Source organism: Zonotrichia albicollis, chromosome 5 (assembly GCF_047830755.1).
Source record: "Zonotrichia albicollis isolate bZonAlb1 chromosome 5, bZonAlb1.hap1, whole genome shotgun sequence".
Classification (NCBI taxonomy): Eukaryota; Metazoa; Chordata; class Aves; order Passeriformes; family Passerellidae; genus Zonotrichia; species Zonotrichia albicollis.
In genome coordinates, this window is record NC_133823.1 from 65,776,358 (window position 1) to 65,804,326 (window position 27,969).

Below are 27,969 nucleotides of genomic sequence, written 5' to 3' on the forward strand. Positions count from 1 at the left end.
GCATTTTCGCAAGGCCCCAATCATGTAAGAAAGGGTTAAAAGTTTTCAGTCTCTGTCTGTCCGTCCCGGAACGGCTCCCACGCATGCTGCCCACACGCTGCCGCTGCGGCCGGGCAGTCTTCCTCCCCCTTCTCGCTGGCTGCTCTCCTGGGGGGGGGAGGGGGGGGGCTGGCTGCCCGATGTCTCTTGGGGCTCCCCCACCCTTCCATCTTCGAAGCCCCCTCAACACCATCTCTGTCCAGGCCTTACCGCATGGCTGGCCCCTCCCCCGCCCAGCAGCAGCGGGCCGGACGGGGGAGAGATCTGAACTCCTCGGCCGACGAAGTCCAAAGAGAAAGTGCCAGGGCAGTGCCTTGCTTTTAACCCCTGTGTATTCTCGGAGGTGTGTCCAAACCCCACTGGCCACACCGGACGCCAGTCTCAAACCCAAAACCTTCATTGGTTTGACCACAGCTTCCCAGAATTCCCAACTTCTTCCTGGTCAAACCATGACAATTATTAAATTATTTAAATTTAATTTTAAATTATTTTATTTATTTTATTTATTTATTTTCCCTGGGCAACCTCTTCCAATGCCTAATCATCATCACAGTAAATAATTTCTACCTAATATCTGATATAAATCTGCCCTCTTTCAGTTTGAAGCCCTTCCCCCTTTTCCTATCACTACCTGCCCTTGTAAAATGTCCCTCTCCAGATCTTTTGTAGGTCACTTTAGGTACTGGAAGGTAATTTAAGGTCCCCTGGTGTGCTTTTATCTCTAGGGAGAACACCCCCAGCTCTCCCGGCTTCTCTTCACAAGAGAGATATTCCAGGTCTATGATCACAATCCTGGGCCTCCTCTGGACTCACTTGGAGAGGTTATCAGTGTCAGGCTAAGCTTTCAGGGGGCTTGAGGGGATTTTGGTTTCTACCATGACTGAGAAAGAGAGAGAGATGTTATCTCCCTGAGCTGGGTTCCTCACTGCTTTAACATTGAATCCCTTTTGCAAGCAGAGACACTTGAGCAGGAGAAATTCAGCATATTCCTGAATGGTGAGGGAAACACTGGCTGGTGAACACTCCAGAGGGTTTGTCATGGTTTAAGCGCTGGGGAGGTCTGTGTACCTCCCTGAAGTACTTCTGTGTGTTAAGGCAAGTTTTAGTCAGTCAAAGTATTTTCAGCATCTAAATTTCAGATGAATGCACTTTTGTGCAAGATGAAGAACTAAGTCTTATCTGAAAAATCTATTTCTTACTTTGCCAATTACAAAATGGACAACTGTTTTACATATGCTCACTATCTGTGAATTTATGCTTAGCCACTCAACTGTTACTCTAGCTCTATTTGATGGAAAATTCCAGAGGGCCAGATTTTCAAACAGTGTAAATTACCCAATTCCACTGACATAGCTGATTCTCATGAGCAGGAGCTGGGGGCTCTCACTGTGTCCATATTCCCACTCCTGGGTGGGTCTGACAGAAAAGCACTGTGATCTGTTTGCAAACAGATGGAAACATGTAAATTGAAGTCATGCTTCAGCTGTGGTGGTTCAGACTTTTGGAATGTGAGATGTTCCAGAACCATGGGACTTATTTTTGCATGGCATTCAAGCTACCTTAAAGCTCATCAATATAAGTGCTTGTTCCACCATTCTAAGCTTCTCAAACATTTCAGGTGACTGCACTGACGGTAGGTTGAACGTGAATTCAATTCACTTGGTTTAAAATTCTGTATCTAGAAAAAGAAAAAAAAAAGTTTGGATAGAGGGGATGTGACTTCAGAATAAACTCAAGTTCAGACAGAGTTTCACTTGGGTCAGACCTTTTATGTGCTCGTGAACAATAAAATTCCAGGATATCCCATTCAGATTAGACTAGGAGGAATGTTTTACATAATCCTCTGACAATCCAAACCAAAACTCCATTAAACCAAAAGCTTTTTAATTCTCCTGGAATGGAAGATGAAGAATATTGTATCATGCACCCATATAATTGCAAACAAGATGATCTATTAGTAAAAGTCAGATTCTGGCATGTTTTGAAGTATAATGCTATAAAGAAACCATTGAGCAAGTAAGAAAATAAAACCCCAAAACCAAAGCAAGAATCATTATCAGAAGACCTAAGTATAAGCTGCATATGCTACTCCAGACTGAAAATATGTTCTAGAAAACAAGCAGGAGATGCTTTATTGGCAGTAACCAAATACAGAAACAACAAGAAAAAGAAGACAACAGCATAAAAGAGGTAAAATATTTAGAAGTATGATAAGTGAATATATACAAAGTTTCTTTGACCTTTTTTTTGCAGTGGTTTTACACTTACATTGTTGAATGGCTGTAAAATTCCTGTACTCATATAGAACTGGGTTCTTTGGAATATTCATCATCATGTCAGGGGGAAATCCTTCAAGATTTATTTTAGTAGCTATTTGGTTTACCTAAAATTTTTTTGTTTGTTGAAAGGAATATTAACTTCTCATTCATGTGTGCCAAAGAGTAACAAGGATTAAAACCCACCAGTTTTCCTGAAGAAGAAATAAAATCAGACTTTCTTGGTTACTGGTACTACATAGATGAATATTACAGCCGTAGCTATGAGAGGTTTTTTATCCATTACATATAAAAAGCCAACTGAGGAAAAACTGATGGGAAACCACTATATAGGCATTATGGGGTTATGGTAGTAAAAAGATAAAAACATGAGTAGTTTATGATGTCTTCAGACTCCAAGGACATTTATACACCTAGATCATGTTTTTCTAGTTTGAACACTTTCATTATCCTACACCACCATGAGGAGCAACATAATTTGCCCATGTTTATGGCTTGTAGCAGCCACATACACAGGCTTCTGACTAAGAAGGTCCCCACCAGTGTAGTATTTTGTGTATTTTGTCTATAAAAATGTCTTTTCCCTGTGTGCTAAATCCTATTGCTGGGAGGGACCAGGAAGCCTGAAGATATTTCTTCTAGAACAGAAATCCTGAAGTTTAACAGAACTTCAGAAAAAAAAAGGAGAAAGAAATGCTGGTTTTATTTATTTACATTAAAAACACCCAATTAAAAAAAAAAAAAAAACAAAACAAAACTCCACAACAACAAACAAGCAAAAATTCCCCACCAAAAAAAAAACCCCAAAACACCCAAACCCAAAAGAAAAAGGGGAAAAAAGAAAGAAAAAAAGGAAAAAAACCCAATTAAAAATAGCAATAAAGTAATTTTCTGCTGTTTTCATTTGAAATTGTATTGTTAATAATTGAGTGGGAGACTCAATAATAAGAAATACTGAGGTTTTTTTACCAGATATGGGCTGTTTTTCAGAGCTCAGAAACAGTGCATGGATCACCCTTTGCTCCCTGTGCATGACAGACTCCTGACTGCTTTTAAAGAGCTCTGAACTTTTTTTTTGCTCAAATAAAATATTTTCCATCAAGTGTTCCTGCTTAGTTTGGGACCTCCTTGAAAAGCAGCAGGCACTGTGAGACTTGGTAATTTGTAACTTACTTTTTTGTAAAAACCAATAATGGAATAGGCAACACTAGCAGCCAATATTTTATAAGTCAGCGTTCCTTTGGTAGTGTGCTATTTTTTTGAGGAAAACACCCGACTGTTTGCCACAGGAGAAGGGCTAATATGCTTAAAGGCAACCTTTTATCCTTTTCAGCGCGGTTCCAGTGGAATTGCAGCGTGTTAAAGGGCTGGGAGGATGCTGGATTTCTGGTTCGTGCTGCCTCCCTGCTTTGGCTCTCCCAGCCATCCCCACTAGATGGTAGTGTCATCCCAGCTCCAAATTCCAGCTCCTCCAGCCATGGGATTTGCCCTTTAAAAAAAAATTATTTATTTTATGTTTTCTTTTTTGGTTTGTTTTGTGGAAAGAATCTCTGTTCTTGCCGTTCTGAGGAGCTCGGTGCTGCCTCTGGGGTGGTGTCTCAGCAGAAAGGTGACAGCGATGTTTATCGGATGGGGCTGGTGCAGCCCCCGGTGTGAATCCAGGCTGGGCATGAACACATTGAGGGCAGCCCTGCCCAGAAGGACGTGGGGGTGCTGGTGGAGGAGAGGCTGGACGTGACCCAGCAATGTGCACTCACAGCTCAGAGAGCCAAATTGTATGCCCATACAAATGTGGGTTTGACCCCCTAGGATCTGCTTGACTCCTCTTCTCAATCCGCTTTTTCCTACTAGCCATGCTTTTCCTTCTATTTGACTTAGAGATTGCACTACTCCTGCATCCAGAGCACCGTGGGCAGCAGGGCAGGGAGGGATTCTGTCCCTCTGCTCTGCTGGGAGCCCACCTGCAGGGCTGCATCCAGCTCCGGGCTCCCAGCACAGCAAGGACATGGGGATGTTGGAGTGACTCCAGAGGAGGCCACAAAGGTTGCTGGAGGGATGGAGCGCCTCTTGCTGTGAAAAATAGTCGCTCAGCCTGAGCAATACTCTTGCTGCCTTTTGATACTTAATGGCAGTTTATAATAAGGGTGCAGACATATCGCTGGCTGGGGTTTCTGTACAAATCACGAACGGGACGGGGCTGCTGTGGAACTGCCTTGAGCTGTTTGATTTTCCAGCATCACTCTCATTACATGGTTATGACAATGGGAAGATGCCACCAGCTCACATCCCAGGCAGCAGACAAAGAACTTAATATTACAACTCACTTTATAAGTTTTTTGACCAATCACACAAAGCAAAAGCACGTTGACAGTAGTTCCATCCAACCACTATAAGCACAGGTACCTTTGGTTAAAACAATGCTTGCTTGTTTCAAGTACAATACCTGCTTGTAAGCCTTAAACACAATGCACAGAGCTCCATTATTAAGCTTCAAACTTCCTAATATCTTGCTAGATAAACTTTTCTGTATCTTAGAGAGTTATTATATCCAAGCATGAATACACAGACCATTGTTCTATTTGTCCTTGCTTTTCTACTTTTTAAATAAATTTTCTGCTGACCAATCTCATGGCTGCTGCTTAGCTCTAATCACAGTTGTGCTGTCCCTGAGGCCTGCCTTTTGCAGCTTTCCCAAAACCCTCTGATTCTGTGGATTCCCGCACAGACAGACTTCTTACCAGAGCCCACTGTGGTAAACTGAAAGAGGTTTGGTTTAGATTGGATATGAGGAAGAAGTTTTTACTGTGATGGTCGTGAATCGCCGGAGCAGGTTGCCCAGAGAGGTGGTAGATGTCCCATCCCTGGAAACATTCCAGGTCAGGTTGGACAGATCATTTAGATGCACCTGACCTAATTGAAGATGTCCCTGCTCATGGAACACGGATTGAACTAGGTGACTTTTAGAAGTTCATTCTAAGCCAAACCATTCTATGATTTTCTCCTTATGACAGGGATGCACACATGGCAGCTTTGTGCAGATCAGGCTGAAGACTATTGAGAGAAACAACGGAAATACGAATCATCTCTCTAACAGTGTTGGTTTTTACCCTCAGATTTATTATCCCATATCTTTTGCATACTCTAATTTTTGATTGCAATATTTAACATAGATAGCAGCTAAGAGGAGGACCATTAATAATGTCTCAGAATGAGCTATAATTTAGCAATTGTATTTGCAACATAAAGTCCTTACTGGTGTTTAAATTTATCTTTTGTTCAGATGCATCATTTGGGTCAGAAATCCGGGCCCTTGTTCTGCATGTGTTTTATACTTTTGTCACTGTAACTATTCAAAATCAGTATTCTTTCAGAAAGTGCAATGGAACAAGTTAAAATTGAGCCAGGAGTACAAGGTCCTGCTTTTCTCCTTGAGATTCAGAGAATATCTAGACTGATAGAAAAATGGACTTCAGTTTCCCAGGCTAAATGTTACCTGTTTTGCTTTAAAAGACAGTTATCTTTAATTTCTCCTTTCCATTTTCACTGTCCTCCTGACCTTCTTAGGTCATTTAAAGTGGCAGGTAGGGCAAAGTATTTTGGTGATGAAGATTTTGAAGATGTTTGGCAAGTTGAGGAGAATTTTTTAAAGGGGAAGGCAGAGGAGTTTTTTGGCCATGAATACACAACTAAAGCCAAAAATTTACTGAAGATTACTGAGGAACGATTCTTGTGTGTGCAGTCAGTATATTGCACAGGACATAGTAAATGAGACAGAGATCAATATGCATTCTTCCAGTCATGTTTTTCTAAAGTGTTTTAAATTATGGGATCTTCTTTTATTCAGTCATACTCTTTTAAGATAGAAAATTACATAAAGACTAACAGTGGCAGTATGTTAAAACCCCAGATATTTTGCTCATACGGCAGGTAGTGATAAATTAAAGCTTTATCTCAGTCATACTAATGAGATGCAATTGCATTGCAGTCTTTAATTACATGATTGCTTGGACCAGACCCACAATGCATATAAATGACTGTAGCTCCCTCAGAGTCAATGCCAGTGTACACTAATAGAGAATGTAATTCCTTCTCTTGAACAGAGTAATTTTCCAGAGAAGAACCTTCATATACTTGAATTAAAAAAATTCTATGTATTTTAATCTGGTCTACTTACTCACAGGTGTAGGGGGCTGCATAAGCTTATTAAGGGCAGTACACCAGGAAATGTGTTATTATTATTTTACATCATTAAAGATTGATCATATACTTAAAAACCTGTATCATCATCCATATGGACAAGGGGCAGAGTCCTGGAACCCATTTTTGGCTGGCAGCTGCCTAAATGTGCAGTTTCCCCACTCCATTAATGTGTAATTTTATAGGGATGCTCTGGAGGCCTCTTCAAGTGTTATTGCAGCATTTCTTTCATATAACTCTCTCATGCCAGGATGCAAATATATTGCTCCTAATGCTTCAACCTATTTTTGTTTTGCATCAGCAGTTAGGGTAAAAAAAGCTAAATCTACTATTTCCATCCCTCCCCATACAATTTCCTTGATTATAAATACATAATGGTTTTGGATTCCCTGTGCTGAATTGCTGCAGGATGCCTGTGAGCATTAAAGGTTGCTCTTAAATGCTGACCAGTTTTAAAGACCCCAGCAGGCATTAAAAGCCTGCCAATGGAGGCAGTGACTTGGCCACATCTCTGATGCAGTGCTGGCTTTAAGCAGCAGACACTACAGAGATGACTCAGGCACACCCTGCACTTGCTGCCATATGCAGGCTCCTCTTGCCTTGATTTTTCATGAAAACTGTTGTGTTTTTAAACTTCCTGGAGCTTAATTAATAAACATGACAACAAAAGTGGGACTTGGCACAAAGCCCTTCCCCATCCAGCACATGGGCATAGTAGGGTAATTGCAGTTATTTACATTTGGCATCCAGCTGACTGAACTAACAGCACAGTATCTTTTTTTTTTTTTTTCCTCTTGGAGTAGAGAGGCTATTAAATTAAACAGGTTAATGTAGCTGCAGCATTTCACCCCCTGCTATCCCTGCAGCCACAGTAAATCTGCCACCTGTTTATTTCCATAAAAATTCAATTACAGCACCACCAGTTTATTCTTCTTATGTGTGTTGTTAACTTGAGGCAGTTTCAGACTCAAAGTGCGTGGCCTGTTCCTTTCCAAAGCTGTTTTTCTGATGCTTCTCTTTAGCTGGTAGCTTTACATTTTGTTAAGTATCCCAGCCCCACACCCCTTGAAAATGAGAGAATAGATTTCTGCTGTGGTGCTTTGCCTTGGTGGTGCAAAAGGCGAAGCAACATGTGCACATAGACCAATTTATACACAAATTTATACACAAATTTATACACACCTCTCATGCCACTGTGGGGCACAAGCAGAGAACTGGCTGTAGGCTCCCAGCAGGAGCAGTTGAAAGAGGTTAGCAAAACAGGCTAATGACTTACAGTAAATCAGACATCTTTTAAAATCAGGCATAAATTCTCCCTCCCTCTCTTTCCTGACTTTCCCTTCTGAGAGATGCAAACACATCTCTCTGCAGCAAGGAGGTTCTGAACGAGATGCCCCTTCCTATTTGGGCTGCATTAGGTAAAACACACTCTTTACAAGATCATCCTTGAGGCTTTTGCCATGGAGTCAGAAGCAGCAGATGGCCTGGAGTGGCTGTGTCCCTGCTGGCTGCAGGTGCCCGTTTGGGTGTGACAAGAACTAGACGTGGTGAGACTCTCAGAGGGAGGAGAGAAAGGGAAAGGCATGGAGATAAGTCACCTGGCCGACTTGTTCCATGGTATCACCTCATCCCCTCAGGATCCCAAAGGGAATGGTGACATTTCATTCACGCCCCTATTTCTGCTGGGACAAATAAGTTAGAAATGTTATTCTTACAACAGTGTAATTTCTGGTCAGATGCTTGCCTTTTTCCATTTCATCACTGTTCCCTCCTCTTCCTCCAGCTTCACCCGATGTTGTGGTTAAGAGCTTTTGCTTCTGCCAAAAGCAACATTTTTAATAGGGAGGCTGAAGGTCAGAATTCAGAGAAAGAAACAGTGTTTGACTGAGAAAGGCGTGTGCTGCCATCCTTGGTTCTGGTATTGCTGCTAGCACAGGCATTGTGGGAATGTAAGGATCCTTTTCCATGTGCTGCTGCTGGGAAAGCATTTAAGCAATTAAGGAGAACAGGAGCAGGGTGTTTTTACTGCAGAGAAGGGAAAACCACTGTTTTTTTCTTCAGGAGCTGGGATAGTTTCATTTAAAAACTGCAGGAAATATAAGTGTCTCTTTTAGGGCTTGTGCAGAGATTTGGGGGCTGATTTCCTCCTGCTTCATATCTGTGCCCTGGGACATTGAAAGTGGCCAGCAAGCCTGTGATTTTCCCTGATGGCAACATTTGGCAGAAGAACAGATTCATCTGCACTGGGCAGAATAGTCCACTGGGCTTGTGGAGCTCTTGAGAGAGACTATAGATTTATTAACCCTTCTTCAGAGGCAAACAGGCAGTTGTTTTCCTCAAAAAAACACCACACTACCAAAAGAACATTGTCTTATAAAATATTCACTTCTGGTGCGTCGTTGCCTGTTGCGGCGTTGGTTTTGGTTTTTTCAAATACAGACCCACTCCGAACACTTTCTGTGACTGGCCTCTTCCTCCTGAAGTCAGTCAAGAGAAGATGCTCCAAAGCCACCTTCTCATCCTGCAGTGGCTTGGAGGCTGCCTGAAGGTGGGGGAACCTCTCATTGCCCCTCTCAGAAAGGGAGGATGCTTCATCCACTTGCTTCATCCCACTTTCCATGAAAATTCTGGTTATAAATCAACTGTGTTGCATTTGGAAGAGAAAATCGGGGCATAAGGAAATCCTGCTACTACTGAATTAAATGGGGTTTATGTCATGTGTTCAATAGCCTTTGACATAAATACTGTGTTTACTTTCATCTACTTTTTCTGAGTTTTGCATAATTATTTATTATGCAAAACTCAGGTTGGATTACACTAACTGTCTTTGCAAATCTCCCTCCATTTTATTTTACTGTTTTCCTCTCCAGAGTTATATCCATAGGAGAAGAATGGCTGCAGAATTTTGTGAAAAGATTTAAATTTGGAATGAAAATATTTTCAAAAGACAATTAAGAGATGGTAAATAAGGTTTATGTCTATGTTATGGCATTTTGTCAGAACCAGACTGTGGGATCTCAGGATCTGAGTCCTGGGATGCCGGGCCCCCGAGACCACCCTTGGGGGGCCCGGGAGTCCTGGAATGTTGCCAGAAGTGTCTGGTGGCTGGACTTTGGTCCTGCACAGGAGACAACAAGGATGAGGGCTTCACCGGGTGAATGGTGAAGGGATTAGTTAATTAGAGAGTGAGACACAGGGTTTAGGATTTATGTACAGGGGGGTTTAGAGGAGTAAGATGGAGGAATTGGGGTGTGTCCTGCCCTCCTTCTTCTTCCTCCTCTCCTCCATCTTCTTTGGCCACGGTGGCACCTTTGGATTGGTTATTACTGAGAGTACACCGAGTTATAAGAATAGATGGTATTGGGGAAAAATGATAAATATTGTATACGTAACAATGGGTATAAAGATACGTGGCGGTCCGGGGGACGGCACAGTGTGCCCATGGCTGACTGCTGAGCAGATCTTTGTTCGGCTGAAAGAACATCTTTTAGATAAACAATTAATAAACATAAAAACCGAAAGAAGAACTGAAGCCTCTTCTCGTCCTTCGATACGCGGGCTGCCCCAAGGCCACCCCGGGCCTTTCCAGGCCCCTCAAACAGCCGAGATAAACCGGACACCAGACGTGGATGAATTTTCTTTGGATATCAAATTAATCAACTTCAATACAGTTAAACAGTAGTATTTTTTTTCCTTATGAATGATTAGAGTCTTTCAAGTAAAATTCTAATTAATTTTTTTTCTGTCTTGACTATCATCTTGAGCAAAATTCAACAAGGAATTTATGCCTCTGCTTACATTTAAGAATGCAATTAACTTGAGGTTTCTTTACATGCCAGAGTTCAAGTTTGCCTCCTGGTTCAAGGATTTGCATAACCACACTGAAGTGAGAGTAAATGTTTGTGCAGGAAGGAGGTCTTGGCAGGAGCCAGAGCATCAGAACTGAGTCTTTCTGCAAAACACAGGACAGCAAAACATTGCTGTTTTTGTTGTTAAGTAGTAAGGGCTTATTTAAAAAAACAAAACTGTGGCGCTGTGTTTGCTCTTGCTGCAGGTGATCTCATGTGGTTGTTATGAAACTCCTCGAGTCATAAGACTATGTTATCTGTATTAACTGACCACGAGCCACATTAGAAATATTGTTGAAGGAATTATTATAGAAACCCAAAGAAAATTGAACAGTTTCCAAATCTTTCTCATCTGGGGGTTTTAGGGTTTAACTGGAAGACTTAACAGCACCTCTTCATAAGAATGAGTAGAAAGTAAGTTATTTTGTCATTATAGAGAAATTGTCCTTGTGGTGGAGAACATTTTCACATGACCTCTGAGAAAAAAAGGTATATTTTATATATGTTCCTTGTATCTTCTGTAAGGAACAATTGACCAGGTAGCCCTGTGAAGCTTTTAAAGCTTGAAATTGTTTGCAAGCAGTACACAAGAGCTGTTCATCCCTATTGAAATGTGGCCTTTAGCAGGGTAAAATGTGACAACTCTTCGATGCAAAAGAAAAGGACCATGTAGTAAAGGTAGATTCTGTGGGCTGTAGTGAAGCACTATGTAATTACCCCAAGTAATATGTAGTCAAAGAAGTCAGAGTCCCATTTTATTCTTGAGACACTCTTTTTCATTATGAAGAATGATACAACTTTGGTTTTGTTTTTGTCTTTTTTTTTGTTGGTTTTTATTTTTGTTTTTTGTTTATTATATTGTAAAAATTGAGTTTTGGGTTGGCTGAGTTCTTTTTACCATAGAACACCATAATTTTAGATTTTTAAAATGTCTTTTTATATAGGTTAAATTTCTCAGCCATTATACTTTATGTGAGATAATCCCCTAAAGAAAGTTTTAATGCAGTCAATAAAAGACTTAGGCATGGTTTTTATCTTAATTCAAAAAGGTACTCTCCGGAATGCAGGACACTGGATTCAGATGATCTGATTTTTCCAATTCCTTTCAGAATTTTCTAGAAAGCAGGAATGTTAATTTATTGTGCTGAACTTCCTGGAAGAGTATTAATAAATGTTACAGAATGGAAATGTGTTACTATTTATTGATGCTATAATTTCTCAAGTTGCACATAGGAAACCTTCCTTCCTGTAATCTTCCATTTTTATTTATTTTAGCTTAGCACATGCATTTATTATTTTCTCTCTACAGCTTCTTCATAAGAAAAAGATCACCTAAAGATCACAAAAGATCATCATTATCCTTTATCAGGGCACACTTGCTATTAACTAAGGCATACTGAGTGCTCTCTGTCACTGTACAGTTTGGATTCATCTATATATAATTTATTCTCCTACTTTTATGGATGCATAAAGTTCAGTGACAGCTGGATCTCGAGTGCTGCTCTGATGAATAGGTAGAACAAATAGGGTATTTAGAAGAAAAACTATATAAAATCCTCAGCATATTTTTAATGGAAAAAAATGTGGAGACTGCCTCTTATTGTTACACAAATTATCTGGAAAAGTGAAAGGTCTTATTTCTCTCTACCATACCTACAAAATGAAGATGTATTTTCCCAGATTATGTGAAAAGAATGTATGGTTCATCAATATTTTAAAAATAAAAGAAGTCTAGAAATTGCTTCATTCACCAGTCAAAAGGAAGCAACTGATGATATCTAACTATCCTTATTTAAGTAACCCAAAATATAACTATATAAGAAATTGACATCAGTGGAAAAGTTGAATTTTGAAAAACATTGAGCAAATATTTTAAAAACAGTAAGTATATACATGAGGAGGGAGGGAACTGTACTTTCCCTCCTCTTTTCTTATCCTTTTTTCTCAATTTTAATTACTTTTGGTGACACAGTTTACAAGAACTGGTAGAATACATTGGGAATGTGGGAATAGAACACTGGCAATAGGTTTCCTGATTTGACTTCCTGTATCAATCACTGTGAAATTATTGCAAGCTAAAGTTGTGTAAGATAGAATAGACAAAAGGCAAAATTTCCAGACTGTTGTTGTGCGCACAATTTTAAGAGTTATTCTTGATCCCATTAGTTCTAAATTCTCATGTAAAACTTTGTTTTAGCCACTGGCCAAGAAAAAAATGGCTGAGGGTTGAGAGCATTGCTCAGTCCACCCTTTCTTTCTGTGAGGAGCAGATGTCACTATGCCTCTTAAGGAGTAATTGTGAATATACCAGTGGAAAATTACTTAGAAGAGCATCCAAATGGAGTAGCCCATTCGAATAACTGCAGGAAGACCTCAAAAAGCTTTAAAAACCCACTGACAGCCAGAACCTGGGGTGTTTGTGGGCAGCACTAAGGTGTCAACAGCCTGCCAGAGCTTGTCCGTCATTTTAAAAGGAGATAACACGTTTGGAAACTTGTGAGCTTGGAGAGGGAATGACTGTAAAGGCAGTCTGGGAGATCACTTCCTCTGTGTGTCCTTTCCAAGGATAAACTGAAGGCTAAAAACTGGTTTCCTGCAAGTTTTTGATCAGAACTTCTTGGAGGTGTGAATGAACAATGTAGTGATTTTGTGTTTTAACCCTCTAGTTGAATTTTGCTATTTGGAAAACAGGAACACAGCTCACTTGAGAAGTTCAGATGGCATATGAAATTCTCTCTTTTTTCCCCTCTCCCCCTTAAAGTTTTTCCACCTTTGGAAAGATTCATAGTGCAATTAAACTAAATTAGTGATTCCTGTGTGGTCTCTAGAAGCAGTGATTTCAGGATTCTTAGATTATATTTCATGTGCAAAATCAAAGGAAACCACCTCCCCCAGTATTTAATTTTGCCTTCAGTGCTGTTGGACAGTTGCATTTGCTGGGGCAGAAGCATTTCTGTAAGCTCATTGGAACACAGTGACTTGATCTTTGTCCTCTTAGTATTTCAGTAAGATAGCCAGTTTGCTATATAATAATTTATTGTTAGTTTCATGTTATTTTCAAACAATAACAAAATAAAGAACATAGAAAAAAATATATATACATTTAAAAATGATTTTTGATCAGAAATGTTCACTTCTTATCTTGGATGTGATTGGGCCGCAGTGGGACACAGAACACAAGTGCATAGTTCCATAGAAATGGATTTAAACACATCAAGTTAGTTTAGTCCAGAGAAAGTTATGTTAGTTCATCCCACTGAGATTTACACCTTTATGTCTTGTCATTAGATGTTTGTGTGAAAATTACTTGATGGTTAGTAACAGAAGATTGTTTTGTAGACACGCAGAACTTTTTATTTTTAAGAATGCGAGCTCCAGGGAAGCCTTGAAAATTCCTATTAGAAGTGTATTTGAAGACATAATAATTTCACATGGGCTGCACCTCATACTTGAAAAACAATGTGACAGGGTGTAGTCTATTTTTGAGTGATAAAATCAGATAAGATGTGTTTTCAGTGCTCTTAATCTTCACTGATGCTCAGAGAATATCAGTCACAGTTTACCTGTTGAAGTCTTGATCTTGAGCATCAGATTGAGGTCCCTGCTTTGTTGCATGAAGTAGTTTTACTGTTTATTATTGCTATTAATAAATAAGATATAAACAGAGGGCTGGGCACTGTATTGCCAGAGTTGGTTACTGTTTGTAAAGTAGAATCATCAGTTCCTGCTACATTTTATGGACTACATAAGCAAAGAAACAGCAGTAGTGTGTGTGAGAGAGAGAACTCATTACTTTTAAAGGCGTTTTGCAATTCTTTTATTGATGTAATTAAGCCAAGAGAAGAAGCTGTGGAAAGGCTATTCTAGATAAAGGCCCCAGAAGCCCATGAATACAGATGTTCAGTGGCAAGTAGGGATAGGTAGGCAAGGGATCAAGTACTAAAGCAGATATCCTCGCAAACAAATCTATTGAGGTTTTGCAACCTGCTAGCAAACCAATCTTGACAAATAAGGAGCAGTGGAGCTGTGTGAGAGAGATGCAGTCCTTCAAGCCCCTGTGTTCCTGAGGTCTGAGCAGCTTCCTGGAGCAGAAAAAACCACACAGAAGGGTATTTGACCACTCTGGGAAGGAGGAAATTAAAGCACCGTATGAATTCTTCTGCAGAAAGGAAGCAACAGCAGAGGTCTGTGCAGGTGATGCAATGACCTAGGGAATGCAAGAAGTCTCTAAATGAAAATAAAGCCCTTTCATTTTTTAGGCAGAGCAGATGTTTTACTGCTTATCTTATGGTGAGAATAAAGTCCAGCATCGTGTATCGACTTCTGCTGTTCTGTAAGCTGCAGGAATAAGATGCCAACAAGAAATTTATTTCATGATTTGAGCATCGAAAACTTTGGATACAAAATACTTTCTACATCTAGATAGATGTTTGTGACTCTCTTTGTAAGATTTTGTGGTAATATTACTGGCATCATCCCAATTGCAAACTATATATAAAAAGAAACTTGAATATTCTAAAATATCTTCTGTTTTTGAAGTCTGAATGCTTTTTAAATTTGAAAAAGTTTGAAATGTTTTTACAAATTAAGAACAAAAAACATTGGAAAGATATTTTTGATCAAAATTATCACTTTTTACACTTTTTCTACTTGCTCTTAAATTTATCTCAATAGATTTTTTATAATCAAAATGGGAACAATCAATCTCTATGTGTACATTATCCTATCATCCATTCATTCAATTTCTTTCAACAGGATCAGGGGAGAAATGTGAGAGTGCCAAGAAGAGAAGCAATTACAACAGAAAGAAATGGGCTTGTTACAGGCCTACAGGCAGTTAAAATCTTATTTGTTCTACTGTGAAGCAATTAACAGCTAAGACTGTAGGAAATTTTTAATTGAGTATTGATTTGAAACAAAAGCAGTGATCACTTAAATAGTTGTGTTCTGGTGAACTGCTCTCATCTTGGCTTAATGCAGACCTTCAGACAACTGTGTTGATTAATCTGTACATGGCATTTGCCTTTTTCAAAACCTTTTGGAGGATCAGGATAGGGATTTTTTGGATGATCAAAAATGGCAGTGTTTGGAAGGTGCTACTACAAGGTTATAGGTGACAGCTATGGGAATTCTGTTCAATTATATAACAATATTGAAGTTTCATCCTCGGAGAACAAAACTGGCATCTGTATTAACTCCAAATGCAGTTGGAGAGTCCTTTGCAGTGTTTAAGTTTTAAATGATATGTGTGGATGTTATTGAACATGTACTCAGGAAAAGGTAACCTGAAATGGAGTCCCAGTGGAGAAGCTGTGTTGGAAAAGTTTATTATGTCTTAGAGAAGCATCTGTGTGAGACTGAAGGACTTTCACTCCCTTCTTAGCCACAAAAACTCAAAAGCTAATTTCCTTGGCAATTCCTCGATGCTTTTTTTTTCTTTTTGGGCAATCTTGCTTTGCTTTTTTTTTTTTTTTTTTTTTGGTGGGGTTTGTTTTATATTTTTTCTGCTTTTTTGTGCCTTTTGGTTTTTTTTTTTTGCCAGGGAGTGAAGTAATGTTTGTCTCCTTTAGTTTTTTATTGCTTCTTGTCAAATCATTCTCTTTGCACACCCTTATCTAGTACAGCTTAGCTTCTATCTTCAGCTGAGAAATCAAATATCTAGTTCTAGTCAGGAACCTTAAAATATTGATGACAAACACTAATTTATGTTGATCATAGCATGCACATGAATCGGAAATAAAATATCTTTGGAAATGTATTAACTGGTGGCATATATAAATGTCAAAGGGATTAAAAGGCTTTTTCTCTCTTCTTAATGTGCATATAGATTTTAAGAAACTCACTGTATCTTTCCTTTTGCTTCTATTTCTCTGCATTTCCCCCTCATTGATAATAGTGTCAGCACAGGTGAAAATGTTAACTGTGCTCCTATGGAGCTCTTTCCAAATTCTAGCTTCTTGCATGGTAGGCTGGCCCAGAAGACATTGCCTATCCTAAATCATAATTAGGTTAGCGATTTTATTACTAAAAAAATGTATGAATTGCAATCTCATGTTGTTGACTACTTAGAAATTCACTTTTTGTGTGCATGACTGGTTGCTACTCTAACTCAAATATCTAAGGGTATTGAATGACATTTACTGTGGTCACCATTTGATAGATGTGAAACTCCAGCAGAGTGGCCCAAAATTACTCAGAAAAATCTGAGGTTAGTGTTGCATCCTCTTCCCTGAACAGTTTGAAAAAAAAAGTCTGGAGAAAACTGACCCCTGTGAGTTTCTGAAAAGAGCTGTCACAGACTGAGGGTGGAACAGTGAAATTCTGGTGCTCTGCTGAAACCATTTTAATTTAAATTTTCTTGTTAACAGTGAGATGAATAATGTTTATAATTCAACAGACACTGCAGTAGAATGAGTGTTGCTAATTATGATGACAGTATTAGGCTAATTGTGTCTAAACTGGCAAGTCAAAAGATTGAAAAAGTATAAATATCTTTTAGACAGAGGAAGAAGCATTTAGCAAAAGTAAAAATTCCAGACATTTTCCCATATTCCATTCAATTTCTCAAGTACATTTATTCAGTTCTTTTGTCTCCAACATCTCTAGAAAACCAAATTCGACCTGACTGAATTCACTAACAAAGCTGAATATATGTTTCTCTCACTAGGAACTAGATTTATTTCTGCCTGAAACAACTGTTAGGCATGTCATGCCTAAATGGAGGGAGACTGAATAATGACTTAATTCAATGAAGAGCAATAATACAATTATTTTGTAATTATTCTGAATATCTGAATATTCCGTAATTCCCTAAGCTTTTTGCATACCCAGCTTCAGAGTAGAGAGGCTTTTTTTTTTTTTTTTTTTTTTTTTTGCTATAGAGCATATTTGAAATTTCAAGTAAAAGGACTAACGTTCATTCTTACTCATGTATTTTCATACTACTTTGAGACCTTTGATTTTAGGTGCCTTCTCTGTTTCTGTTACAAAAGCAAGAAATTCAGCATAAATTACACCTGTCCAGGAAGACAGCACCTGAGCTTCTGACCATGCATCCAGGAGTTCCTTCAGCATAACTTTTGAAAGCAGCTGTCCTGTCACACACTGGGTGACAAGGAATGACAAAGGCATTGGAGGAAAGCATGTCTGATGTCTTCATGTTATCTGGGACCATCTTGCAAGATAATGTGTGCCAATGTCACATTTTCTGAAAAATCCCCTTGCCCAGGATTCTTCTCCTGGGAAGCTGAGAAGCCTCAGAGAAAAAGGAAAACAATAATTATCTCATTTACTTCTCCTGTGTTTTGCTGCTTTGGAATGTGGTTTGGACATTGTTTATCCAACAGGTGTCTGTTTCGTTGGTTTCATGTGAATTGTTTTTGCTTAATGACTAATCACAGCCAGCTGTGTTGGGACTCTGGAGACAGTCATGAGTTTTTCATTATTATCTTTTAGCCTTCTGTCTGTACCCTTTATTCTTTAGTATAGATCAGTTTAATATTCTTTAATACAATGTAATATAATACCATAAAATAATAAATTAGTCTTCTAAGAACGTGGAGTCAGATTCATTCATTCATTCCTCCCTATGACGAGGATTTCAGAAAACCACAAATGTGGGAGTCCATCAGAACAGTGACCTGATGCTTCAGAAATGGCAATTCGTAATTTATACTGGAAAATATGTGAATGACAACAAGATCTGATAATCCAAATATAATTTTTCTTTAAATGGTCTGGTAAATGGTCTGTTACATGGATAAAAGTGGTTGGATAGTCACATCCAGAGGGCTGTGGTCAATGGCTCAGAGTCCCGGTGGATATCGGTAACAAGTGGTGTCCCTCAGGTCTATATTGGACCAGTGTTATTTAATATCTTCATTAATGACACTGGCAGAGGGATCAAGTGCACCCTCAGCCCATGACACCAGGCTAAGTAGTGCAGTTGACACACCTGAAGGATTGGATGTCATCCACTGAGACCTGGACAACCTCTGGAAGTGGGGCCATGGGAATATCACAGGGTTTAACAAGACCAAGTGCTGCTGCTGCACCTGGGTCAGAGCAACCTCCAGTATCAATCCAGGCTAGAGGGATAAGCAGGTGGAGAGCAGCCCTGCTGCGCTGGTTTGACCAGGAAGAAGTGGGAATTCTGGGATGTTGTGGTCAAACCAATGGGTGCTCGGATTTTGATATTGGCACCTGGTGTGGCCAGTGGGGTTTGGACACACCTCCGAGAATACACAGGGGTCAAAAACCAGAGCTTCGGCCCTGGGAGTTTCTTTTGGGACTTCAAGGCAAAGAGGTCGGATCTCCCTCCTCCGTTCAGCTGCTGCTGCTGGGCAGGGGAAGGGGCAGCCCTGCGGTAGGCCTGGGCCTGGACAGAGATGGGAGGTGAAGAGGCCCATGAGGATGGAAGGGTGGAGGAGCCCCAAGAGACATTAGGCAGCCATCCCCCCACCCCCTCCCCAGGAGAGAGAGAGGGGGAGAGCCGGCGACTGAATGTGATAGCAGCTGGTCCAGGAGGAGAAACGGGGGAGTGCATCGAGAAGGGAGTGCCGGAGCTCTGGGACAGACAGAGACTGAAATTTTTAACCCTTTTTCTTGCATGATTGAGACCTTGCAAAAATGCTGATCCTCCTGGAGCTGAATAAGAAGAGAGATAAGAGATGAGATAGCAAGGACTAGGCCCGAGGGAAGTGGAGAAGACTTGGCTGAGTGGGGGGAGAGATGACGGAGTGGCCTTTTGGCTGGACTTTTCTTGTGTGGCCATAGACTGAACCATTTTTATTCCTGTGACACGGAGACTGCATTTAGGGGGAGGCACTGCCTCAGAACCAGGAGGGTTCATTGTGGGGACCCCTCCGCCCCAGGGGGTGAAAAAATCGGGGGGGACAGATGTCCCAAAGGAGAGACTGTGCCTTTTTTGGAGTGAGACAAAGCATCCTTGAAAGACAACCCTAAAAGCAGCTCTGGTCCATGCACAGTGGTGAGAGCACTGGGCATGGAAGGAAGGTGTCACGATGGCAAAGGACTTTCCAGGCGGTGCTGAGTGACATGGAAGCACACGAGGTTTCAGCGTGTTTCCAGGGGAAACTTATGGTGAAAGAAGGACTCCTCTCCTCTTCATGAACTGAAGACTGAGTATTCTAAAGGGTGGTGTGGGACTGAGAGTTGGTGATTTGGGGGAATGTATTGCATTGGGAAATTTTGGTGGGGGGGGGAGGAGGAGGAAAGTGCTTTTGTAAGGTTTTCTTTTTTTTTTTCAGTATAGTTTTTTTTCCTTATTTTCTTGTAGTTTAGTTAATAAAGTTTTCTTTATTTCTAAGCTGGAGCCTGCTTTGCTTATTCCTGGTCACATCTCACAGCAGACACCAGGGAGCGGGTATTCTCATGGGGGCACTGGCTCTGTGCCATGATACCTGCCCAGACTTGGGGATGCTGGTGGAGGAGAGGTTGGACATGCCCTGGCCATGGCACTCACAGCCCAGAGAGCCAAAAGTGTCCTGGGCTGCATCCAGAGCACAGGGGAGGGGATTCTGCCCCTCTGCTCTGCTAGGAGTCCACCTGCAGGGCTGCATCCAGCTCTGGGCTCCCAGCACAGCAAGGACATGGAACTGTTGCAGTGACTCCAGAGGAGGGACACCAAGGTGACTGGAGGGAGGGAGGACTTCTCCTTTGAGGAAAGGCTGAGCAAATTTGCTTTGTTCAGACTGGAAAAGAGAAGGCTTCAGGATGACCTAATTGTGGCCATCTAGTACCTGAAGGGAGACCACAAGAAAGAAGGAAAGGGGGTTTTTATAGGGACCCGTAGAGACAGGACAAGGGGGACTGTCTTCAAACTGAAAAAGTAGGCTTAGATGAAATATTAAGAAAAAATTCTTCACTGTGTGATGGTGGTGAGGCACTAGCATGGGTTGCTCAGAGAAGTTGTGGATGCTCCATCCCTGGGAGAGTTCAAGGCTGTGATGGATGGAGATCTGAGCAAGCTGATATAGCAAAAAATGTTCCCGTCCACAGAAGGAGGTTGGAACTAGGTGATCTTTAAGGTCCATTCTATGATCTATTCCACATTTTTCCTCCAACCCCCACGTGCCATGTGACAAATACACATCTTCAGAAAGGCTGAACAGATTTTTGATTGATTTTTATGAGACAAAAATAGTCTCTACCACTGGTACCAGTGGCCCTTTATGGAAGAAAGAGCCAGCAATGTTTACTGTTAATACCTGAGCACAAAGTGATATAAATGGGCACCTGAGTGCTGCCCATGGGGAAATGAAAATCCCAGGCCCAGATTGCCTTGGTGTTGTATGCAATGACAAGGGATTTACTGTAAGGACTATTGATTGTGGCAAGTCTTGGGGTCTTTTCCCTCTGGGTAAGTAGGTTCTGCTTTGAAAGAGAATAAAGTACTTTAGGCAAAGTGTTTATCTGAAGGCAGAAATGTCACAGGGACATTCAGAAATCCATTTTTGGTGCAGAAGACATTGAAAAGAAGATGAACAAAACTCATTATTTGTTTCTCCCAATTTTCTACCATTTGACATATTGGACCTTTAAGTAATTTTATACACATAAGAAGCCTTTGCTGAAGTGCTCGTGATATGCAGTGAAGGAAAAGTATGTATATATGCACTAATGGTATTGTTATACATCTCATGTGTAATAAAAACATGCAACTCATGTTTTCTGGATTCCAAAGCAGTTGTACTACATACAATGTGGTATATATAATATTATATATATAATACTATGTACAGTTGCACTTATAGGTGCAAATTGGCTGGAAAGGAGTTGTAGCAGGAAGAGATTGCTAAATGCCTTTAAAAATATATTACTCATTTCTTAACAAGCTGCTTTGTGTGCAATTTCTTTAGAGTTATGAGAAAGAAGTATAAATTGCAGTTGGTGTTTGTCTACATAATTTCACTATATTTTGGTATAGTAACTCAGTGGAGTGGTGAGGAAACCTTACATCTTTGGCTTCTCCTGATGTTTCAGTTCTTTGGCTGGGATGTGAACACAGCTAGTTTTTACTGCAAGCATGTAAGTGGAACTGGATGTACTTGTGGTGTGTGGGGGGATTCTTTTTTGATCATATTTGTATTTTCTACTAGACCTATCCAAATGTCAGAAGATACAGAGACATATTCCCCATGTGGGTTCTCTGTCTTTTCAGGATTTTTTGGGAACCCCAGAAATGTCCTTCAATATCCTCAGTTTTTCATGTCAGGAAAATCTCAGCCTTCCTTCCCACCTTGTTCTGTGATCTGACAGATTTCACAAGCTATTTTAATCATGGCTTTCCCAGATCTGTGCCTGGGTGGGGGACTTCATACTCCAGGTATGGGATGGCAGAACAAATGTTGCTGGTGGTTTGGAAGTCCTGATTCACAATCCTCAGCAAGTCTTCAGCCACAGGCAAATATATTTTTTTGCTCTGGGGAATATGCTATTTCAGTCAAAAGGAAGAAGAGATGTTATTTTTGAAGCCATTTCTGACCATCTTCAGTAGCTTTAGGCACTGAAGACTGGACTGCTTATATTTGGGAAAAGATAGTCTACAACCAAATTTCTCCTCTTTATTTTGTATTGCTGTGGTGGGAAAAAAAATAACTACATTCATAAAGAAACATATGCTAAGTAGGTTTCCAAGAACTTTGGAACAGCAGATGCTATTAGAAGTGCAGTTTTACAAAATTTTAGAGTAATTTCTTTCCCTGCTGCTATAGGAAGCAAAATAGATTAAGAAAATACCTTTGGTCTTGTGAAGTTTTCAAATTTACTTTGTTGTGTAGTTTAGATATTTTGTAATTAGTACCTCTTTTGTTTTGGGTAAAAGTCTTAAAGTTATGAACATACCTGAATATTCACTCTGACTTACTCTCACTTCCGATTGGTGCAGTTCTTCATTGGGATTTATATGTTAGACACCCTTTGGCTGTACAACCCTTCACTTGGAGCAGCTGACAGAGCTAACTCTGGCAGCTCTAAAGTTTACATCATTTCCCACTCCTGTTGGCCTCTTAAGTCTGCACTTCATTTTGTTCAAAGTGAGTGAAAGATCAAAGGAAAATGAAAATGAAGTAGAAAAATCAGAGTGGCTTGGTGAAAAGGATGGACATCCATCCCCAAATTGGTCAGGAGTTTCAGAATCAAGGTGATGGACTATCATTATTACACCATTTCCAGTTTTTCATTCTTTTAGATGTTCTGTATCTTGACTGTTATCTTGTGTCAACATTGCCTTCTGACATTTTGGGGAGTCAAATAGTCAGGGTGGAACCAACAATTACACTGAAAGCTGCCCTAAGATTAACAACATGTGAAATTTCCTGCATTTGGTGATGGTAGTGAATGCAAAGGTGCTCTTACTCTTTTCCTGCTTGTCACCTCTTTTCAAAAAATTGTTACTCTGAAAACTTAGATGAAGGGATTTTTTTTTTGTAATAAAGGGGCTACAATAATGTGCATAAAAGTCTTAAAGGAATTTTCTCACATCATTCTAACAAGATACTGAACACTGTTTGAAATTTCAGAAAAAAATCACTGTATAACTTCACAGCAAATTGTTAAAATGCAGTTTATAAAAAACTATTTATATTATTTTTCTCCTCTAAACTCCAACACACTAGCAGGAAAAGAAATTTTGGAAAATAGTGTTCACTTGTGTTCTGCAACGCTCAGAACTACATTATCCATCTGGTGTCTATATGCTCACCGTCTTCTCACATCTAGTCATTTTTCTGTGCTATGGGACACATTTATTTCAATGACAGGATAGTTTTGGAATGAGATTCTAACCATAACCAGATGATATGATAAGCTTAGACATACAGTGATAAGTTTACCCATTGAAGTGTTTCCTTAGGTCTTGTAATAACTTGGATGAATAAAGCAGTCAGTCAATCACTCAACCTTCATATGTCTGCTTTTTTCTTTTTAGTAGAATATATGCTATAATTCAGAAATTATTTCAAGACAAGAGATACATCCACTATGTATGCACATTGGCATATTTTGGGGGAAAAGCTAGTCCCAGAATAGTCCTTAGTCTTATGTATGCTTCACTAGAGAAATAGATTCTTGCAGTTCACAGATGAAAGAGCAGTGTTTTGAAAGAGGTTTTTAACATGTATGAATCACAAGCAGAATAACTGTAGTTTCATGTTATGCTTTAAGGACCACATAAATGTTTTGATATTAGGCTGCAATATAAGGCTGCAACATATTAGGCTGATCTATATTTAAGAAAAACGTGAGGGGTGAGTTATGGTTTCACTGGCTCATAATCTGTGCCATGTTTTGCACCACCTTAACAATAAAGTCTCCAAGGTAGTTTGGATTTAATTCTGGAGTGTCTAGAGTTCACGTTGTGAGCACAGTAAAACCTTTTGGGTATAGTGGTGGGTGGGCTCTGTGCAAAGACTGTCTTGCTTTGGGGTAGGGGTAGGAGTTTGGAGGCTTTTGGGTTGCTTTATTTAATGGTTTTGCTCTGGAGTGTGAGGCCAGCATGCTTAGCAGGGGGAGGTGATTATGTTCTCTGCTTTCCTTCTGTAAGGGTTCTGCTTGTTTGATTTGGAAACAGGAGACTTCTTGCCAGGGGAGTGGAAAATGAGTTGGGGTTCAAGTGCATTTTGTTATGCTATAAAGGACAAAGCACAGCTGTAGGAGCAAGTGGAGCTTGACCCTGAGAGAGGATGTGAGAAACCTGAAACAGGCCTGTGGTCTCCCCTGTTGAGGAATTGCACACACCTTATCAGCTGGTCTTCTGTACATGTGCTGGATCTTCTTTTATCAGAATTGACTCTTTCAAGTTCTTTTTGTAAGTCCATGACTCATGGAGTATTATTTAAACTTTTTTTTTTTTTTTCTGTGTGCTTTGCAATATCTGGAAGCAAGGTCATACACAGCCAGACTAGTCATTGCCTCCTTTTCACTGAGGTTAGTATGAAGGTATACACACACTTCAGTCTCTCTGGAAAGAAATATTTCAATTCCACAGATGTTACTGGGGTCAAACCCCGTAACACATCATTTCCTCTGCTCTCCAAATAGCCCTGAGGAATTCCACTGTGCATGTAAAACTCATCAGCAGCGGTTTAAAGCCTGTACCAAACCAAAAGTGTAAAAGTCATCTAACAGGCAAGTTTACAAAAATCACATGGATGTTAAGTCCAGGAATAAGTGCCCACTTTCCCAAAGCTTTTGTTGTCATGAGGTTTGGTCCTGAGCATTGGGCAAACAGACCTGTGGACTGTATGGCAGGATTGTGAGCTACAACTTGAATCTGTGTTATAGTAGTTGCTGAAAAAACTACAAGTTTCTTCAGTGTAACTTCTCTGAGTGTCCCTTCCATTTCAGAGGTTCCTTTAGCTCTGAGAGCTTGCTGCCAATTTAGGGAAAGTTCAATATATTTTGCTTTACTTAGTGTCCTGAGCAAGGGCAGGTTAAAGCCTCTTCTGTAATTCAGATTCCCAAAGTATTTAAGTGACCAAATTCAAGGGAGAGAAACTGTGTTAGGTGTTTACCTACACTTGGCAGACTGTCAACTGTCAGGCATCAATTCCCAGTATTGCATTATGAGATCTGAATCTCAGTCAGTCTTAAGTTTCTAGGCCCTATAAATATAAACTTCTTGCCTCAAACAGAAAAAAGTAATGGATATAAATCAACTGATTCTGAAGAGCAGTTGATGCAATGCTCTTCCACTCATTTTTATCTATGTATATCTCAGTCACATGGACAAGAGATAGATATAAGATAAACTTGACAGGGCATGCTACTTGGAATATGTCAAAGGCTTTGGCTTACTCAAGTTTGGTTCTGTTCCTGTCTGTTGTTAGTAGGGAAATCTTCAACACCTTAAGGCATAAAATTTGCACATTGAACTCTTATTGCTAAAGTAAGAGGAATTGTGTTTCAGATGCTTCATGACAGAATTTACAGCTCTTAGTAATAGTGAGGCATTGGTGATGAGGCATTTTTCTATTCCAAATGGACAAATTATATTGGCAGAGGTAACTGCAGGAAGATAAGTGAAGCATCTTATGCTTGAAGGGGAAGTTGTGGAAGTGATGGAGGGCAAATTGCTGGTGGCCTTCTCTCCCTGAAGCGTCCTCTGTAGCTGGAACAGACTTTAACTACTCTTCAAAGCTACCCGTGGGTGTTTTAAAATATTTATTACTTTCTCCCTCTTTAAAGTTAAAGCCTGCATCTGTCCACCACCATACAAATCCTTTAAGAATAGACATGTATTGCTGCTTCTCTGCAGTTGGTACTTAGTGGTGTAGAGAGACACTTGCATCGGCAATTAGAAATTAAATTCCTCATCCCCCCTTCTGTGTGGGAAGTTCTCATTCCTTCATTCTTGCCCCCTTGTTGCAAGGCTGAGGCATCTGGCTATCTTGAAAAAGCCTGGGACTCTTTAAGTCAGACATTTCAACATTAATAGTAATAATTAAGAAAGGTATTCAGCTTGCAATTTTAAGCACTGAATAATCCTTGTCAAGTAGTTAAGAACTGAAGATGAGTACTTGTTATAATCACCATTTTTTGGGAAAATGGACATGGACAGTTAACTACTGAATAGTACCAAGTCTTCTTGGGAAGAGCAGGTATAATGACCCCCTTTTTGGTATCTGTGGATACAGAAATCTAATTATAGTGTATTTTACTTAGCAGTTATGTAAGCAGACAGATTTGCTTTTGACCTGCTCTTTTCAATGGACCCAGTTAAATCCTCCTGATTTATTCTGGTAGGCGGCACCTTAGTTCCAAGTTAGATAAAATAACAACACTTCCAATTTGAATAGTAATATTTTTTTCCAAAGTTATCTCCAAGTTGGAAGGGAGGTGAATAACTAAGCTGAATTACTGAACTCTGAGTGTTTGCTCTCAGATTAGGCATAGGTTTTTTGGTAGCAAACTAATCACTGCTACTTAACATATGTCCCTATTGCTGCAGTATTTAGGTAAAATCTCAGATTCTGCTTAATAAGGCTTAAAACCCTAGTGGCACAAGCTCTACAGAGATCAGAAAACAGCTGTTTCTTGGACATCAGCCCCAGAACCACTAATGCCTCCACGAGTGGCATTACTGAGAACATGTTTTGCACCATTTGGAGCACGAGAGAGAAGCAGCTCTGCTCTTTGTTCACCCAGAGCAGACTGGGCAGCCTGAGGCACAGATACTCCTTCCGCATGGCCACCAGTCACAGGTGTGTTCAGACTCTTAAAAAATTCAGTACAAAAAGCTTGCCTGTAACCACAGAGTAAATCTGAGAGTTTTAGCCAGCCTCTCTTTTGCACAGCTTTGTATTTGGGAGAATAACAGCTTCATCCCTTTTCCCTTCCACAGGGAAAGCAAAACAGTTCAATAGCACTTGCTGTCCTAGACATTTAGCATGTAGGAGTTTTGCCACTTTTTAAGGGGAAAAATATTGAGAAACTTGTTCTAGGAATGTCAATAAGAATTTTATGCCATTACTACAACACTACTGTTTTTTTCTTGTTTCTCCAGTAAAATCTGGTAAGGATCCACTGATTCAGTTTTACAGGACATTGTAAGGTTGCAATTATTTTTTCTTCTAGCAACTTTCCATATTGTATCTCTGCTGCTTTTCTCTGTGCATCAATATCTGAAAAGAATATCTGTAATATTTATTTTGTGTATTTCTACATAAATATAAAGATTTTATTAAAACAGTGTCTGAACTTACCCTTCATAGAACATCTAAATATTTTTCTGAAAGTCAACAGGTTTGTTGACCAATAGAGGCACTCGCTAAAATCTGGGTAACATCTTCCTGAGCATGAACAAGACTGCTCTGCAGAGACTATGTGGTGCTCCATTAAGACCCATGGCAGTGAGGATGCAGATTACTCTGTGCTAATCTCTACAAATATGTAAACTCTGATCTCAGAGTTGAGGGCTCCTTTTCAGTGTGGGCTGTGGCATGTCTAGCGCAGTGTGTGATAATGTGTGCGTGTCAGCCTGGCTGAAATGTGGTGGGTTTGTTTTGTGCAGAGGCTTTTGCAGTCATTAATGCACCTTCCTTCTCTGCCAGGGGTGCTGGCCCAGGAACAAGAGGCAACTAGGTGGGCATCCTGACCAGCTCGACCTTTGAGTCAGAATTTCTTGCCTACCAAATGACTATCAAGTGACTTTAAGTACTGTGCTATTAACTGAAAAGTTAAAGTAATATAATGGCTGTGTCTGACATCCCTGACATGACATTTCCTAGGTTCACACTCATGCTAGTGCTAAATTAACTATGTGAATCCTGACAAAAAAAAAAAAATCAGGCTGCTTTTCCTCCAAGCCCCTCCATGTACAGAAGGATCACTGCAGTCCACAAGGGTCTCAAGCATGGATTTGGGCTGTGCATCATTCTTGTCTGTTTGAAAAATGTAGGCAATAATGAAGCTTATGTTGTTGACTTAGAATTGTTTCTCAGGAAGGATGTGTGCTTGTGGTCAAGGTCAAAGCAAAGCAGAGGAAAAACATGTTGATTTTGGTTGGGAAAGAGAAAGCTGTTTTTGAATTACTAAGGTTCTGTCAAAAAATGTATTATATAATCACCCCAAAGTGGCCTTTTCCCCCC